The sequence below is a fragment of the Ruditapes philippinarum genome, unplaced genomic scaffold, assembly GCF_026571515.1.
Source record: "Ruditapes philippinarum isolate M1 unplaced genomic scaffold, ASM2657151v2 ctg3681_1_1_1_1, whole genome shotgun sequence".
NCBI classification, from domain to species: Eukaryota; Metazoa; Mollusca; class Bivalvia; order Venerida; family Veneridae; genus Ruditapes; species Ruditapes philippinarum.
Window position 1 is genome coordinate 88,666 of NW_026866106.1, and position 15,319 is coordinate 103,984.

The 15,319-nt window shown below is 32.7% G+C and overlaps 1 long non-coding RNA gene across 1 annotated transcript; it reads left to right on the forward strand.

The window, feature by feature from the left end:
- The first annotated feature begins 462 nt into the window (after positions 1–462).
- Positions 463–1,330, forward strand: LOC132731351 (uncharacterized). The gene is made up of 2 exons (XR_009625871.1): positions 463–802; positions 1,142–1,330. It is a non-coding gene; the product is annotated as an uncharacterized LOC132731351 (long non-coding RNA).
- Positions 1,331–15,319: the final 13,989 nt, after the last annotated feature.

Here is a 15,319-nt window from a genome sequence, read left to right on the forward strand (position 1 = left end):
AATTTTGGCACTACCCATCCTTTCCCTCGCTTGATTTCGAAGCTGCGTGGACGTGTTTACAGATAGATCTAAATAAATTTGTATTAGACTGCAATTTTTCAACACTGAAAAATGTAAGTAGATCTAGGTGTTTTACTTTAATCTTTTAAATAAACCCTTCTAATATAGTAATGTATTTAAACCTGCACGGAATTAGTGTTTTAAAACCTGTTATACTATCCACGTGACCAGGTCATGTGATTAATACAAAATGGCGGATTGGTAAAGGAAAATACAGGTAAACAAGCCAGAATGAATTTGATTTTTGTAATGAAATTAAAACCATTTAATTCTATCAGTGTTTATCAGCTTTAAATATGATATGTTTATAGTTTTACATCTGAATTTATTGTGATAACTGCAAAAAAATTGCAAGTTAGTAAAAATTGACAAGCTACAATTCTCATACAATCTGTTTCTGAGTATAAATAGGTAATTATGATTGATTATGAGTTATTTGCAAAATTCTGCTTTGTTACTAGACTTTTTAACAGTTACACCACTCATTGCAGTAGAGTGTATACGAAACTTTGTGTAAATTTAATTTGAAGTGTAACTTCGCATTAAACACAAATTACTTTACCCGACTGCAAAAATTGTTTTTATTTCATTTCAGACAGCAAATTTATGTCTAATTGGGAGAGCATTGTTCGCCATGTTATGTCTCACACTTTGTCTCAGGAAGTTGCCCTAGAATACAACTGGGTTGGAAAGGGCTGGAAAAAACCATTCGAAAAACTTAGACTTAAAAAAGTCATATAAGGTTTGTATTTTTACTTTTTCAAAGGTGCTAGAAAATTATTTTACACCGTGGGTGTAAGATGTGACTCTTGTGTTGTAAATGATCATCATAACTCTATTTGTATTTTGACAGAATTATGCCCCTTTTTAACTTAAACATTTTAGGTTGAAATTTTTAATTATGTCAAATATCTCTGTTACTATTAAATCTATTGACTTGTAATTTAAAATATTTCTTTACTATCAAAGTCTTATCCCCTTAGCTCTATTTGCATTTTGACAGATTTATGTGCTTTTTTACTAGTAAATTATAATAAGTAGTGTATCTTTAAATAAAATCAGTAAACTGTATAAATTTCAGATGCTGTAAGAGGAAGTAGACAGGGGTTTACTAATAATGAAATCGAGAAGACAATGAAGGAGTGCCTAAGATATGCCAAGGATAGGGAAGGCGGGCGGAGGAAGAGATTGACTAAAAAGTTGCAACAACAAAGAGAAGAAAATGAAAATGATATGTGAACAACATTTAGTAATAAATTGTAGTAATTAGTATATATTTTGTTCTTTTATGAAAACAAGGCATTGGGCCAACAAAGGGCCAATGTTTATTGTAGGAAACCAGTCAGTGGGCCAACGGGGGGCCAACAAGAAGAAGGGAAACCAGTTGTTGGGCCAACAGAGGGCCAGCGATAGGAAGGAAAACCAGTCATTGGGCCAATGGAGGGCCAACGATAAGAGTAGGAAAGCAGTCGTTGGGCCAACCATATACCAACCGTTGGCCCAACGTTGCCCCAATTAGCAAATTGACATTGGGCCAACGTTGGCATTATGTGTTGGGCCAACAAAGCAAATGTAATTGGCCCAACGTTGGGCCAACTACTGTCTGCTATCTGGGTATCTCTTTATTGCCGAAAAATGAATTTTAAACATGCCTGCTTTCATAAAATGAAGCCTGTGATCACATTGTTCAACTTGTGTGTTCATGCTTATTAAGCATATCTTACACAAGAAGCACAGAAGTTAAACTATGCTTCAGGTAATATTTTCCAACTTGAAAAGATTTTAAAAGTCATTATTTTTCCGAGTTTATGTTATAAATTGATAGGCGGATCTAACATGTGAGAAGACGTGTGGTGTGGAACAGCATTTTACTCTTTTAAATGACTCAATAATTACTATATATCCGAACAGAAGTGTTAAATCTCAAAAGAAAGGCAATGGCTTACACATGTTTAACTTGTTATTTTAAACATGTTGATCTTTTTACTGAAGTTTGTTTACATTATCATATTTTAATGTAATTTTCATGTTTCCCTATCGCTGAACTTTAACTTATGTTCTTATAATTGCTGTTTCTAGCTTCCAAACTTTGTGAAACATAATTTTTCGAGATTTTCACATATGTGTTAAAGAAACATTAGGGGAATAGTTGAGATTTTTTGGTGAGACTCATTAGTAAGGTGAAGTATTTGATGTACACATGTTCTATGGTATGACAAAAAAGTGAGCATATTGAGAGACTGTGAATGAGTCTTCTTTGATGTGACAGATATGTTTAAAATAGGACATTAAGCTGACAGTAACTGTTCTTATATTGAGTACTTTTTAATTACAACATAATACAAACCCTCTAAACATGTGTTTTAAATATGTAAAATTATTTTGTCATGTGTACTGATCTTTTCATACTTTATTCTGATAATGACTGTGTTGACTGTTGAGAATGAAGGGTTGTGTTGGGTATTTAGATATAGTGTGGGCATGGAAAAAATCAATAAATAGTTGGGAAAGGTATTGTTCAAATTTAAGGTTGAGCATTTGAGTATTGCTCATGTGTGATACCATTGTAATACTTAGCATTTAAGTATTGCTTATGTGTGATACCATTGTAATACTGAGCATTTGAGTATTGCTCATGTGTGATACCATTGTAATACTGAGCATTTGAGTATTGCTCATGTGTGATACCATTGTAATACTTAGCATTTAAGTATTGCTTATGTGTGATACCATTGTAATACTGAGCATTTGAGTATTGCTCATGTGTGATACCATTGTAATACTTAGCATTTAAGTATTGCTCATGTGTGATACCATTGTAATACTGAGTATTTAAGTATTGCTCATGTGTGATACCATTGTAATACTGAGTATTTAAGTATTGTGCATGTGTGATACCATTGTAATACTGAGTATTTAAGTATTGTGCATGTGTGATACCATTGTAATACTGAGTATTTAAGTATTGTGCATGTGTGATACCATTGTAATACTGAGTATTTAAGTATTGTGCTTTAAGTATTGTACATGTGTGATACCATTGTAATACTGAGTATTTAAGTATTGTACATGTGTGATACCATTGTAATACTGAGCATTTAAGTATTGTGCATGTGTGATACCATTGTAATACTGAGTATTTAAGTATTGGTCATGTGTGATACCATTGTAATACTGAGTATTTAAGTATTGCTCATGTGTGATACCATTGTAATACTGAGTATTTAAGTATTGTGCATGTGTGATACCATTGTAATACTGAGCATTTAAGTATTGTGCATATGTGATACCATTGCAATACTGAGTATTTAAGTATTGCTCATGTGTGATACCATTGTAATACTGAGCATTTAAGTATTGTACTTGTGTGATGCCATTGTAATACTGGGTATTTAAGTTTTGTGCATGAGTGATACCATTGTAATACTGAGCATTTGAGTATTGCTCATGTGTGATACCATTGTTATACTGAGTATTTAAGTATTGCTCATGTGTGATACCATTGCAATACTGAGTATTTAAGTATTGCTCATGTGTGATACCATTGTAATACTGAGCATTTAAGTATTGTGCATATGTGATACCATTGTAATGCTGAGCATTTAAGTATTGTACATGTGTGATACCATTGTAATACTGAGCATTTAAGTATTGTACATATGTGATACCATTGTAATTCATGGTATTTAAGTATTGTACTTTAAGTATTGTGCATATGTGATACAATTGTAATACTGAGCATTTAAGTATTGTACATATGTGATACCATTGTAATTCATGGTATTTAAGTATTGTACTTTAAGTATTGTACATGAGTGATACCATTGTAATTCATGGTATTTAAGTATTGTACTTTAAGTATTGTGCATGTGTGATACCATTGTAATACTGAGCATTTAAGTATTGTGCATGTGTGATACCATTGTAATACTGAGCATTTAAGTATTGTGCATGTGTGATACCATTGTAATACTGAGCATTTAAGTATTGTGCATGTGTGATACCATTGTAATACTGAGCATTTAAGTGTTGTACATGTGTGATACCATTGTGATGCTGAGCATTTAAGTATTATACATGTGTGATACCATTGTAATTCATGGTATTTAAGTATTGTACTTTAAGTATTGTGCATGTGTGATACCATTGTGATACTTGTTAAGTTTTGTACATGTTTAATACCATTGAAGTACTTAGTTATATTTAAGTTTTGTTCTTGTTTTATATCATTGTAAAACTGGATTCAATCCAATTGAATTTAATTGTGAATACAACATTATTTTATGACTTCTGTATGAAGGATGACTTTATAGTTTATCAATATTTCAGTTTTTGGTCAGATGCCAGTCAGTGTCATTTAAGATGACGGAACCATCTTTGATGCAGTCTCTATGGCACCAGATTTAACATATAATTTAAGAATTCCTATTTCCTAAATTTTTATGGAAAAATATATAATTGAGATGTTATTATGTTTCATTAAACTGTTGCATTTTATAATTACACTACTTTTGCACAATGTTATTTGATGATGAAAACATCAAACATTTTTTATATGGCTTTAATGATAAATACAGAAAGTGCCATGTCGCTGATTAATAGAATATTTCATGGGATGAATTAATAACATGTTACCCTAGTTAGTAAAATTATTTCCAGGATGTATATCTTGGTACATGATATGATCATAAAAGTTCTTTAAACTTTTATTAGATGCCTAATGTATGAGTCCCACCCCAGATAAAAATCATCATAAAATGTTGACATGGGAACTTAAGATGAAGTTACATATTAAAGGTAGCATTTTACAAGAATATATCTGATCTTTATTATATTAGAACTTTTGTAATGGTCAGAGGAGAAAAAAGAAGGCCTAAGAAAGACAATTAGTGAAAAGTGTAAAACACCTTTACATAGTTTTTTGTGTTTTTGTTTGTATGATTGTGTACTTTTTGTGAGATCCACATGTGTTGATCACATGTTTTAACATCAAAATGAAAAGACATCAAAATAAGATTCTTTTTATTATTGTTATTTTACTTTCTTTAACTATCATCTTTATGGATTATTACACCTATTCATATAGTTTATGGCCAACCTAAGCTTTGTTGAGAAAATTTGCAATTAGCAAAACAATTGAACTTCGATATAGAACAGACCAGAAAATTGAGGATGGACTTGAAGAGAAATTCAGGTAATAGTTCCATGAGTAAGAGAGGAGACTGTACTGATATTAATTAATTTTTTTGGAAGGTGATAAATTGTTGCATGATTTCCACTTGAGTAACCCCACTCCCTATCTTTCCCCCACCTGACTCTGGACCCCACTCCCTATCTTTCCCCCACCTTCCTTTGCCCCAGAACAACAATCAGAATCTGTGTTTGCAACAATAAATATAGTTCAGTGTCATTTTCAGTAATTCAAAAACTAAAAGTAGAATCTTGAAAAAAAAATGTACCAAGTAGTAATTTTTTTAAAAACATTTTTGGCGCTTAATAAAAGTTCTATAATGTCATTTTTGGTGTTGCAAAGAAATGCTGCTCTATATTCTATATTTTTGTTTTTTTATGGGTGTTAGTCTTTCATTCTAGCCAGGTCCCTGTCCACTGATAAATGCTGTAGTGTAGGATGACAGTCTCAGTCACTGCGGGGCTTGGGGCCAGAAGTATAAAAGAGCAGCTTTCTATGACATTAGGCATACTTCTGATTTCCCTTCGCGGTGTGCACGTCACTCGGAAGGTATAGGTCACACCAGATGGGTGACCTTGTTAGGTCACTTAGCTGGTGTGACCTAACCACCCTAGCATTCATAAGCTTTATAGCTTTCTGCCCAATCCCAAAATGTACTTTGTAAATATTGTTCACTTGTTAAATGTTTTGTTGAATAAATATGTTTAAACCAAAGGGTGTGGCCCTAAAGAGAGCTGCTGCTCCCCGAAGAGGTGCTTTTCCTTTATTGTCTACTGCGTTCAGGAAGCGAGGAACTGGGTCCTAGAGAAGATCTACGATGAAAGACGGCATGAGAAGACCTCCGTTGTGGCTCTACGATCGGCGACGTTGCAGGTGAACTAATTCCTCCATTGCAGGCTCTACGACCAGCGACGTAACAGAGGCAGATAGTCTGGGACATATGGGAAACCGGCGCGCAGTATAAATAAAACTAAAAACACACACACATTAGGCACTAATCACCCTTAAAGTGACATTTTACCCATTTAAGTGTAAATCCACAGATAAAAGTGAAATAACTTTACATTTTTCCATAATTGTGTTTAACTGTTTACTGTGCAAAAATGGTAAATAATCACCATGACCCACAGACATTTCTATAAATTTCATTTGGAATGAAAAGCTTTTTTGACAGAAAATAAGTGAATAATAAATGCATTTGTTGATATTTTTAAAGAAAACTGTTAAGTCTCATTTCTCACTCAGGTATGAAAATCTATTACCCTCAATATTCATTTCAATATCCCTAAATCATGTACAGTAACAGAACTTTTGTAATTACTGAACTGTACCAACATGCATTTACTGTTAGACTTAAAGTTATAAATAATAAAAAAAACTTCAATATAGATTAAAGCAGCATGGACTGCGACTGTAAAATGTATCATAGATGTACATGCAGCACACTTTTTATACATTAACTTTGACAGGTCTCGGCAAAACTAATAAAGGAAGCAAATCATGCAGAAAATTTGAAGAATTTGTAGAAAAGCACTAAACACTCATCAGTGGCCTACAGTTTGGTGATAAATTGCAACATAAGGCCAGTCATATGTCAGTTAACTCGTTTTAACAACTGATATTAATGGCCTCGGTAGCGAGTCTAAGACAATGGTGAGGGGCCATAGAATGTTGTAGGAATGTCAATGAGAAATACAGGACCAGCGTGGTAGGTCAACATGTTCTTATTCAGATCACAGAATCTGTAGCTGACTATAGTACCACATTTACCATGTACAGTTTTGTCATTTATGCATTTATAGATGGAAACATCAAAAGTTTTATCCTTCATTTTTGAAGTAACGTTTCCTTGTTGTGGTCCAAATATCTGTTTAGAGCTGTTTATTAAACATTCAAGCATTATTAAATTTGCCTGATAAACATTTTGTATTGTATAATTTGATACACCATTGTTCCAGGTATCATAAAAGTAAATGGGCACCACTGCATTGTGTGTATACCATCTTTATACCTGCAGCATCAGTACAGCAGATGTGATAATGATTTTGATTTTGAGATTATTTTGAAATGATGGTAATATTTCTTTTATGATGGGTGTTTATCAGAAGCCATGGTGAGTGATAGCTCTATATAGTTTACAGTAAAGAAGTATGAGCTCATCTCATTACCAGCTCTTCAAATCTTTAGAATTCAGGTGTTAATATTTAATTCTGTAACAAATTTGCATATGTTTAGTGCATTCTGGTAATTAAAGATTATTACATGGCAAATTTTGTTTTATGTGTCTGTAGTTAGCTCAAGGGGCTGGCTCATGCATACTGTCGGGATATGGACTTGTCTAAAGTTTGTTGCATCATGATTTTTTATTCTTTCAGGCATATTATGTTATACCCCCTGGCATCCATTTGTCCATCCGTCTGTTAGCAATTTGTTTTCCGGATCATAACTTAAGTTCCATCTGGCCCACAATATTCAAACTTCATAGAATGATTGCCCATATTGAGTAGAAGACTGCCCATATTGAGTAGAAGACCCCTATTGATTTTGGGGTCACAAGGTCAAGTGCACTGTTCCCTTAAAACTGAAAATAGTTTTGGGAGCGTAACTTAAGTTCCATTTGGCCCACAATATTCAATCTTTATAGGATGATTGCCCATATTAGGTAGAAGACCCCTATTGATTTTGGGATCACAAGGTCAAAGGTCAAGGTCACTATTACCTTGAAACTGAAAACAGTTTCAGGAGCATAACTTAAGTTACATTTGACCCACAAAATTCAAACTTCAAAGGATGATTGCCCATATTAAGTAGAAGACCCCTATTGATTTTGGGGTCACAAGGTCAAAGGTCAAGGTCACTGTCACCTTAAAACTGAAAATAGTTTCTGGAGCATAACTTAAGTTCCATAAGGCCCACAATATTCAATCTTTATAGAATGATTGCCCATATTAGGTAGAAGACCCCTATTGATTTTGGGTTACAAGGTCAAAGGTCAAGGTCACTATTTCCTTAAAACTGAAAACAGTTTTGGGAGCATAACTTAAGTTCCATTTGGCCCACAATATCTTAACTTTATAGGATGATTGCCCATATTGAGTAGAAGACCCCTTTTGATTTTGGGGTCACAAGGTCAAAGGTCAAGGTCACTATTACCCTAAAACTGAAAACAGTTTCGGGAGCATAACTTAAGTTCCATTTGGCCCACAATATTCAAACTTTATAGGATGATTGTCCATATTAGATAGAGGACCTGTATTGATTTTGGGGTCACAAGGTCAAAGGTCAGTATTACTTTAAAACGGAAAACAGTTTCCGCTTAATAACTTAAGTATTAATCAACCTACAGCTGCAAAATTTTATAGGAGGAACAGCCATGTCCAATACATGACCCCTATTGATTTTAGGGTCATAAGGTTAAAGGTAAGGGTCACAATGATCTTTACACTGAAATTGTAGTTTCTGGAGCATAACTTAAGTTCTATTTGGCCCTAAGTGTTTAAACTTCATAGGATGATTGTCAATATTGAGTAGAAGACTCCTAGTAATTTTTGGGTCACAAGGTCAGAGGTCAAGGTCACTATTACCTTAAAACTGAAAATGGTTTTCGCTTAATTACTTAAATATTCATCAACCTACAGCTGTAAAATTTTATATGATGAACAGCCATGTCCACTACATGACCCCTATTGATTTTAGGGTCATATAGTCAAAGGTCAGGGTCATAATGATCTTCACACTGAAAATTGTTGTTTCTGGAGCATAACTTAAGTTCCGTTTGGCCCACAGTGTTCAAACTTCGTAGGATGATTGTCAGTATTAAGTAAAAGACCCCTCTTAATTTTTGGGTCACAAGGTCAAGGTCACTGTTACCTTAAAACTGAAAATGGTTTTCGCTCAATAACTTAAGTATTAATCAACCTATGCTGTAAAATTTTGTAGGATGAACAGCCATGTCCAATACATGACCCTATTGAATTTAGGGTCATAAGATCAAAGGTCAGGGTCACAATGACCTTAACACTGAAATTGTGCTTTCTGGAGCTTAACACAAGTTCAATTTGGCTTACAGTGTTCAAACTTTATAGGATGATTGCCTATATTGGGGTCACAAGGTCAAAGGTCAATATCAAATGACCTTAAATATTTTTAACAGTTTTACAACTGTCAAACTTCATAGGATGATCACTTATATTGAGTACATTATTTATATGCCCTAAAATATTTGCTTATATTATGTTATACCCCTGGCGTCTTTTCGTCCATCTGTCATAGCATTTTACTTAAAAGATAACAACTTGATGGTGGTGCTTTGGAAACACTGTACATATATGAAGGTTCTTCAACTATAAAGTAGCATTGCTTTTTGAATGTGGTAATACTTTATTTAATTCCTGTGTCTTACAAATGCTTCATCCTTACTTAAAAAAAAAAACACTTTCGGGCATACAGTGCTCTTGTTTATTACATACTTCTGTAAGGTCATAATTAAAGGGATTCCACTGAGGTTTTTTGACTTGAAGGGACCGAAAATATTTTTTCAAGATTTTTGTATAACTAGATGTATGTCTAGACCAATAACTCATGTACAAAATTTGAAATTATTCGCTCACTCCGTTGCCCAGAAATAATCAATTTTATTGTGAAAATTGGCCCAATAAATGAAAACCGTTTAAACGCTTTTCACTCAAATCGGCAAAAAATCGCATGAAAATCGATTATCAATTTAATACCTTGTATATTTATATATCATCTATTGCTTGGTTTCAAATTCAAATGTACCAGTTGATTTAAGGAAGAATTTTAAAATCTATTATTTTAGGCTATTGGACCTCAGTGGAGTTCCTTTAATAGAATAAATGCAAATAGATATCTCACATGGACTGTTCCATTTTACTTATCAAATCTAGATTAGAAAATCTATTACTCCATTGCTTACAGTCTTCCAGCCATTTTCTTGTTTTGTTGGAATTTGTTTGTCATACTGACAGTGAGAAGCACCACAGACTTTTCTTAAGCTAGCTGGTTGCCGCCTTATGTAAAAGAATTAGTTTTAGTTCTTGCTAGGAATCGAACCCATATCAGTGATGGGCAAGTTCAGCAATTTTCTAATTTGTTTATAAATTGTTTACATCATAAACATGATGTCACACAATATCGCATGCAATGGACTATATACATGACTGTGTATCTGCATGGGGTTGTATTGTTCAGGCTGATATATCCTTCATAGAGGGCCTGATCAATTAGCACATGTGCAAAAACGCTCATATTGTTTAAAGTACACAAAAATACATTATCTAATTTATAAAACATAACTTTTCTACATTATATATATTAGTAATAGTTAGTCTCATTATTGAAATTTGTTCTGTTACTAATATATTAAATGAAGCAGGCATGATATTAGGTATGCCAGCATAATTCTAACATTAACAATATTAATGATTATTCATGCAAGAGGTATTTTATAAAGGAAGTGCCTATTATTATATTAAGTGTACCGATATTGAAATCTGCTTCAGGACACATCTGTTTAAAGGTAACTGTTTTTTTCCCCCAGAAAAACAAAATTATAATTGGAAATTTGTAAGTAAAATATTAGAGATATGATTATTTTACCTGCCTATTTTCAATTATGATTTATTACATTGTGAAATAAATGAAATATTTTTGGAAAAATAAATTAGTAGTACATAGCCTAATAGAATTTTAAATATTCTATTCTGATGCTTCCATTCTCAGACTTTCACTATTTTAATTTTCAGTTAATTTGAATTTCAAATTCCATGTTATAGAATCAGACAAGGTGTATTTTTATTTGGTGTAGCATTTAAAACATCCAGTTGTTATTTGACAATGGAACTATAATTGAAATTGAAGTTTCAATTAATTTTACGAAAATATTCAAGCATACGATAATTAAAATCCAAATTGCTTGTGGCTTTCAATATTACTTGATATTGATCACAGACAATTGGATTTTTTTTTAATCCATGCTCCATATTAGCTCATGATATTTATTGGAGTTTAATTATATATACATGTATTATAATTGTTGTACATTTTGTTAGTTAGTATATAGAGAAATTATATAGAAAATAAAAATAAATGTGACAAACAAATAAATGTTGATGCAGGAATGTGTTTTCATTCTTTTCTTTGCCCCTTTTGCACTAAATTGCTGATATAGAAATACTATATGGAGTATATAATCAATCAATCAATCAATCAATTAAGATTCAGAGAATTTAGCGATATATTTATAAATGAAAAGAATCAAATGATGTTTACAAGTATAATTGTATAAATGTTTTCTCTGTGATAAATTCTAATAAAGACAGCAACTTGTAACATTCATGAATAGTTGATCAAATAGTTATTGACTTGGTTTATACAGAATAAATTGTGCAGGAAGATATTAGCTTATCAATTCACTCTCTAATCTGTTCCTGGGACCAATCAGTACTGAACAATGAGCACAAGGAAACAGTGTTTTGCCTCTAACAGGGTTTGAACCCACATGGCTAATAATCTTTAGTCCAGCAAGTTCACCACTTGGCCATTCTGCCACCACAAACTTATTAACTTATCAACTTACTCGCCCACCCACCAATATCCTCACTCATTTATTAAATTTTAAACGAATTCAGACAATAAAACAGGTTGGTCCATTGATAACTAAATAGATAAATTGTGCCATATTGTCATATAATAGCATATAAAGTTGCTATAGTTTATTTATTTAAGATGATGTTTGGAGAAGATTGTATTTTTAGGGGACCATCATTGACATGCAGGGACATTTACCAGATTGACAAACAGCCGTAAATATTTATCTTGTTAATATGAAATGTTTGCTCAGTTTGAAAACATTTTAACCTATCTCACTAAATTAACCAGAAAGTTTAAACTACATCAAAGAATTCTGCAGAAATTGAAGAAACTGTTGAAATTCACATATGTAATTACTTGAAATCTGTTTATAATAAGACTCTCTCTGTTATTGCATGAAGCATGGTTGGAGTATATTATAGTGGGAGGGAAGTTTTGTAGATGCCTTATATTGTAGAAATGCTAGAATTCTCATATCAATAATTTTAATATAAATGTTGATATTGAATGTTTTAAACAGTTTCTATATCATTACAGCCAACAGTACAATACAGTCATATAATTATAGTCTCATCCAACTGCGAGTATAGTCTGAAAAAAAATCTGAAAAAGGGATATCCCTGTGAAACAATAGCGAAAATTGCATAAATTATTATCACTTGTAACCATTGAAAGGCTGATATACATGTATTTACATCTATCTAAGACTTTTCCAGAAGGAATTAAAAAAAAAACTATTGAAATTTTGTAAATGCATTGTTATGTTTGTACATGTAATTGCTAACTGTAATTCAGTAACAGAATTTTTTAAGAATGTGACTTAATATATTTGTCAAGTAAAAGCACTTAATGGACCCGTCAAAATAAATGTATATTTATGATGAAGGGTATGATAGTTACTGGTTATGATAACAGGAATGATTCCTTTGTTGTAGAGTTTGATGTTTTATCTCATATATCAGATAAATGATATGTAAACCTAACTATACAATGATCATTTCATGTTATAATGTAAACACTGATAACCCTTTCCTCCTTCGATTACAGAAAAAATACCAAATTGAATGTTTTACAAATGACAGAAATCAAAATAGAATAATAATTCTTACAAGGATATGCAAAGGTATGAAATACCCAACCATGGAGTTGTTTCCAAATGTCAGTCTTCAAATTAATTTATCATTTTAGAAGTAAACACCATTGTGAGAAATTTAGAAAAGATAAAAAAAAAACTAAATTCTTCAATTCTGCAGCTGTATGTGAAGAGAAATGTATTGTAGACAAATTGAGAATATAGCTTGAAGGTGGTGGGTGGCTATATAACTTGGTTATATAGGTGATATTGCTGGAAGACTTTCAGCTAAACATATGGAATAATTTAAATCTGGGAAACTTTAGATTTTAGCTTAGAAAATTTTAATGTGTGTTTAATTCTTTTTATTTTTTTTATTTTTTATTTTTTTTTATGCCCCCGCCATGTAATGGCCGGGGCATATAGTGTTACCCTGTTCCGTCATTCCGTCCTTCCGTCCTTCCATCCTTCCGTCCTTCCGTCATTCTGTCATTCTGTCATCATCAGTTTCCGTTCATTATCTTAAGAACGGTTGCACACATTCAACTCAAATTTGACATATGGATATGTTATGAGAAAATACAGGTCAAGTTCGAATTTGGTCATGGTTCGATGATTTTTGGCAGAGTTATGTCCCTTTTACTTTGAAAATAATATGAAATTTCAGTTTCCGTTCATTATCTCCCCAACGGTACAACACATTCAATTCAAACTTGACATATGGATATGTCATGAGAAAATACAGGTCAAGTTCGAATTTGGTCATGGTTTGATGATTTTTGGCAGAGTTATGCCCCTTTTACTTTGAAAATAATATGAAATTTTCAGTTTCCGTTCATTATCTCCCCAATGGTACAACACATTCAACTCAAACTTGACATATGGATATGTCATGAGAAAATACAGGTCAAGTTCGAATTTGGTCATGGTTTGATGATTTTTGGCAGAGTTATGCCCCTTTTTTGTTTCCGTTTATTATCTCCCCAATGGTACAACACATTCAACTCAAATTTGACATATGGATATGTTTTTGAAATGCCCAGGCCAAGTTCGAATTTGGTCATGGTTCAATGATTTTTGGCAGAGTAATGTCCCTTTCACTTTGAAAATAATATGAAATTTACAGTTTCTGTTCATTATCTACCCAATAGAGTTAAATATTCAACTTAAATTTGACATATGGATATGTCAAAGGAATGGGCAGATCAAGTTGGAATTTGGTCATGGTTTGATGATTTTTGGCAGAGTTATGTCCCTTTCACTTTTGAAAATAATATAGATACATCTTAGGAATAAGCAGTTTAAGTTTGAATTTGGTCGTGGTTTTGAACTTTCAGTTTCAGCACTCATACTTTTAGCCATTATTTTGGCTACAAATATGCAATATGCTATTTTTAAAAGTTCAAGACTGAATTATTTCAGTGCCTTGAACATTGTATGAAAATGGTTTGTGTTAACATTGAAAAGTTTTAAGGGCTTTGAACTTAAAATGAAAAGAATAATTAATGCACCATCTGAAATTTTGGCTGCGTGCAGGGGCATCCGTGGCATGATGACACATTTCTAGTTTTTAAATGACATGATGTGATATTAGATAGCAAACATCTATGTAGAAGACTTTGGTTTGCAGCTGCATAACATGCTATTGTTATGGCCTTTAGTAGTCATTGGCCTAAAGCAGTATAACTTTAACTGAAAGGCTTTGGCCTCGTTACTTGAAAAAGCTTTGGTCTAAAACTGTATGTAGATTGTGATTGCTTTGGTCTATTGGTCTATAACTGCTTAACTTTATTGTAATTGTTATACCCCCAAAAACGAAGTTTGGGGGGGTATATAGGAGTCATCCGGTGGTCGGTCGGTCCAGACATCCGTTGCATTTTTGTCCGGAGCATAACTTAAAAACTAATGGTTGGAATTCAATATAACTACATACAAAGGTCAAGCACATTGAGAGGAAGTGCAGTTCACAAGAACCATAACTCTATCTTGACTAATTACAGAGTTATTGCCCTTTGTTATATTTCCTTGTCCGGGGCATAACTTGAAAACTACTGGTTGGAATTAAAAACAACTTCATACAATTGTCAAACACAATAAGGGGAAGTGCAGTGCACAAGAACCATAACTCTATCTAAAGTAATTACAGAGTTATTGCCCTTTATTACTTTTCCATTGCTTTCTTTTGTCCGGACCATAACTTGAAGACTAATTGTTGGAATTCATTATAACTTCATACAATGGTCAAGCACATTGAGAGGTAGTGCAGTGCACAAGTACCATAACTCCATCTTGACTTATTACAGAGTTACTGCCCTTTGTTACTTTTCCTTGTCCAGAGCATGACATGAAAACTACTGGTTGGAATTCAAAACAACTTCATACAA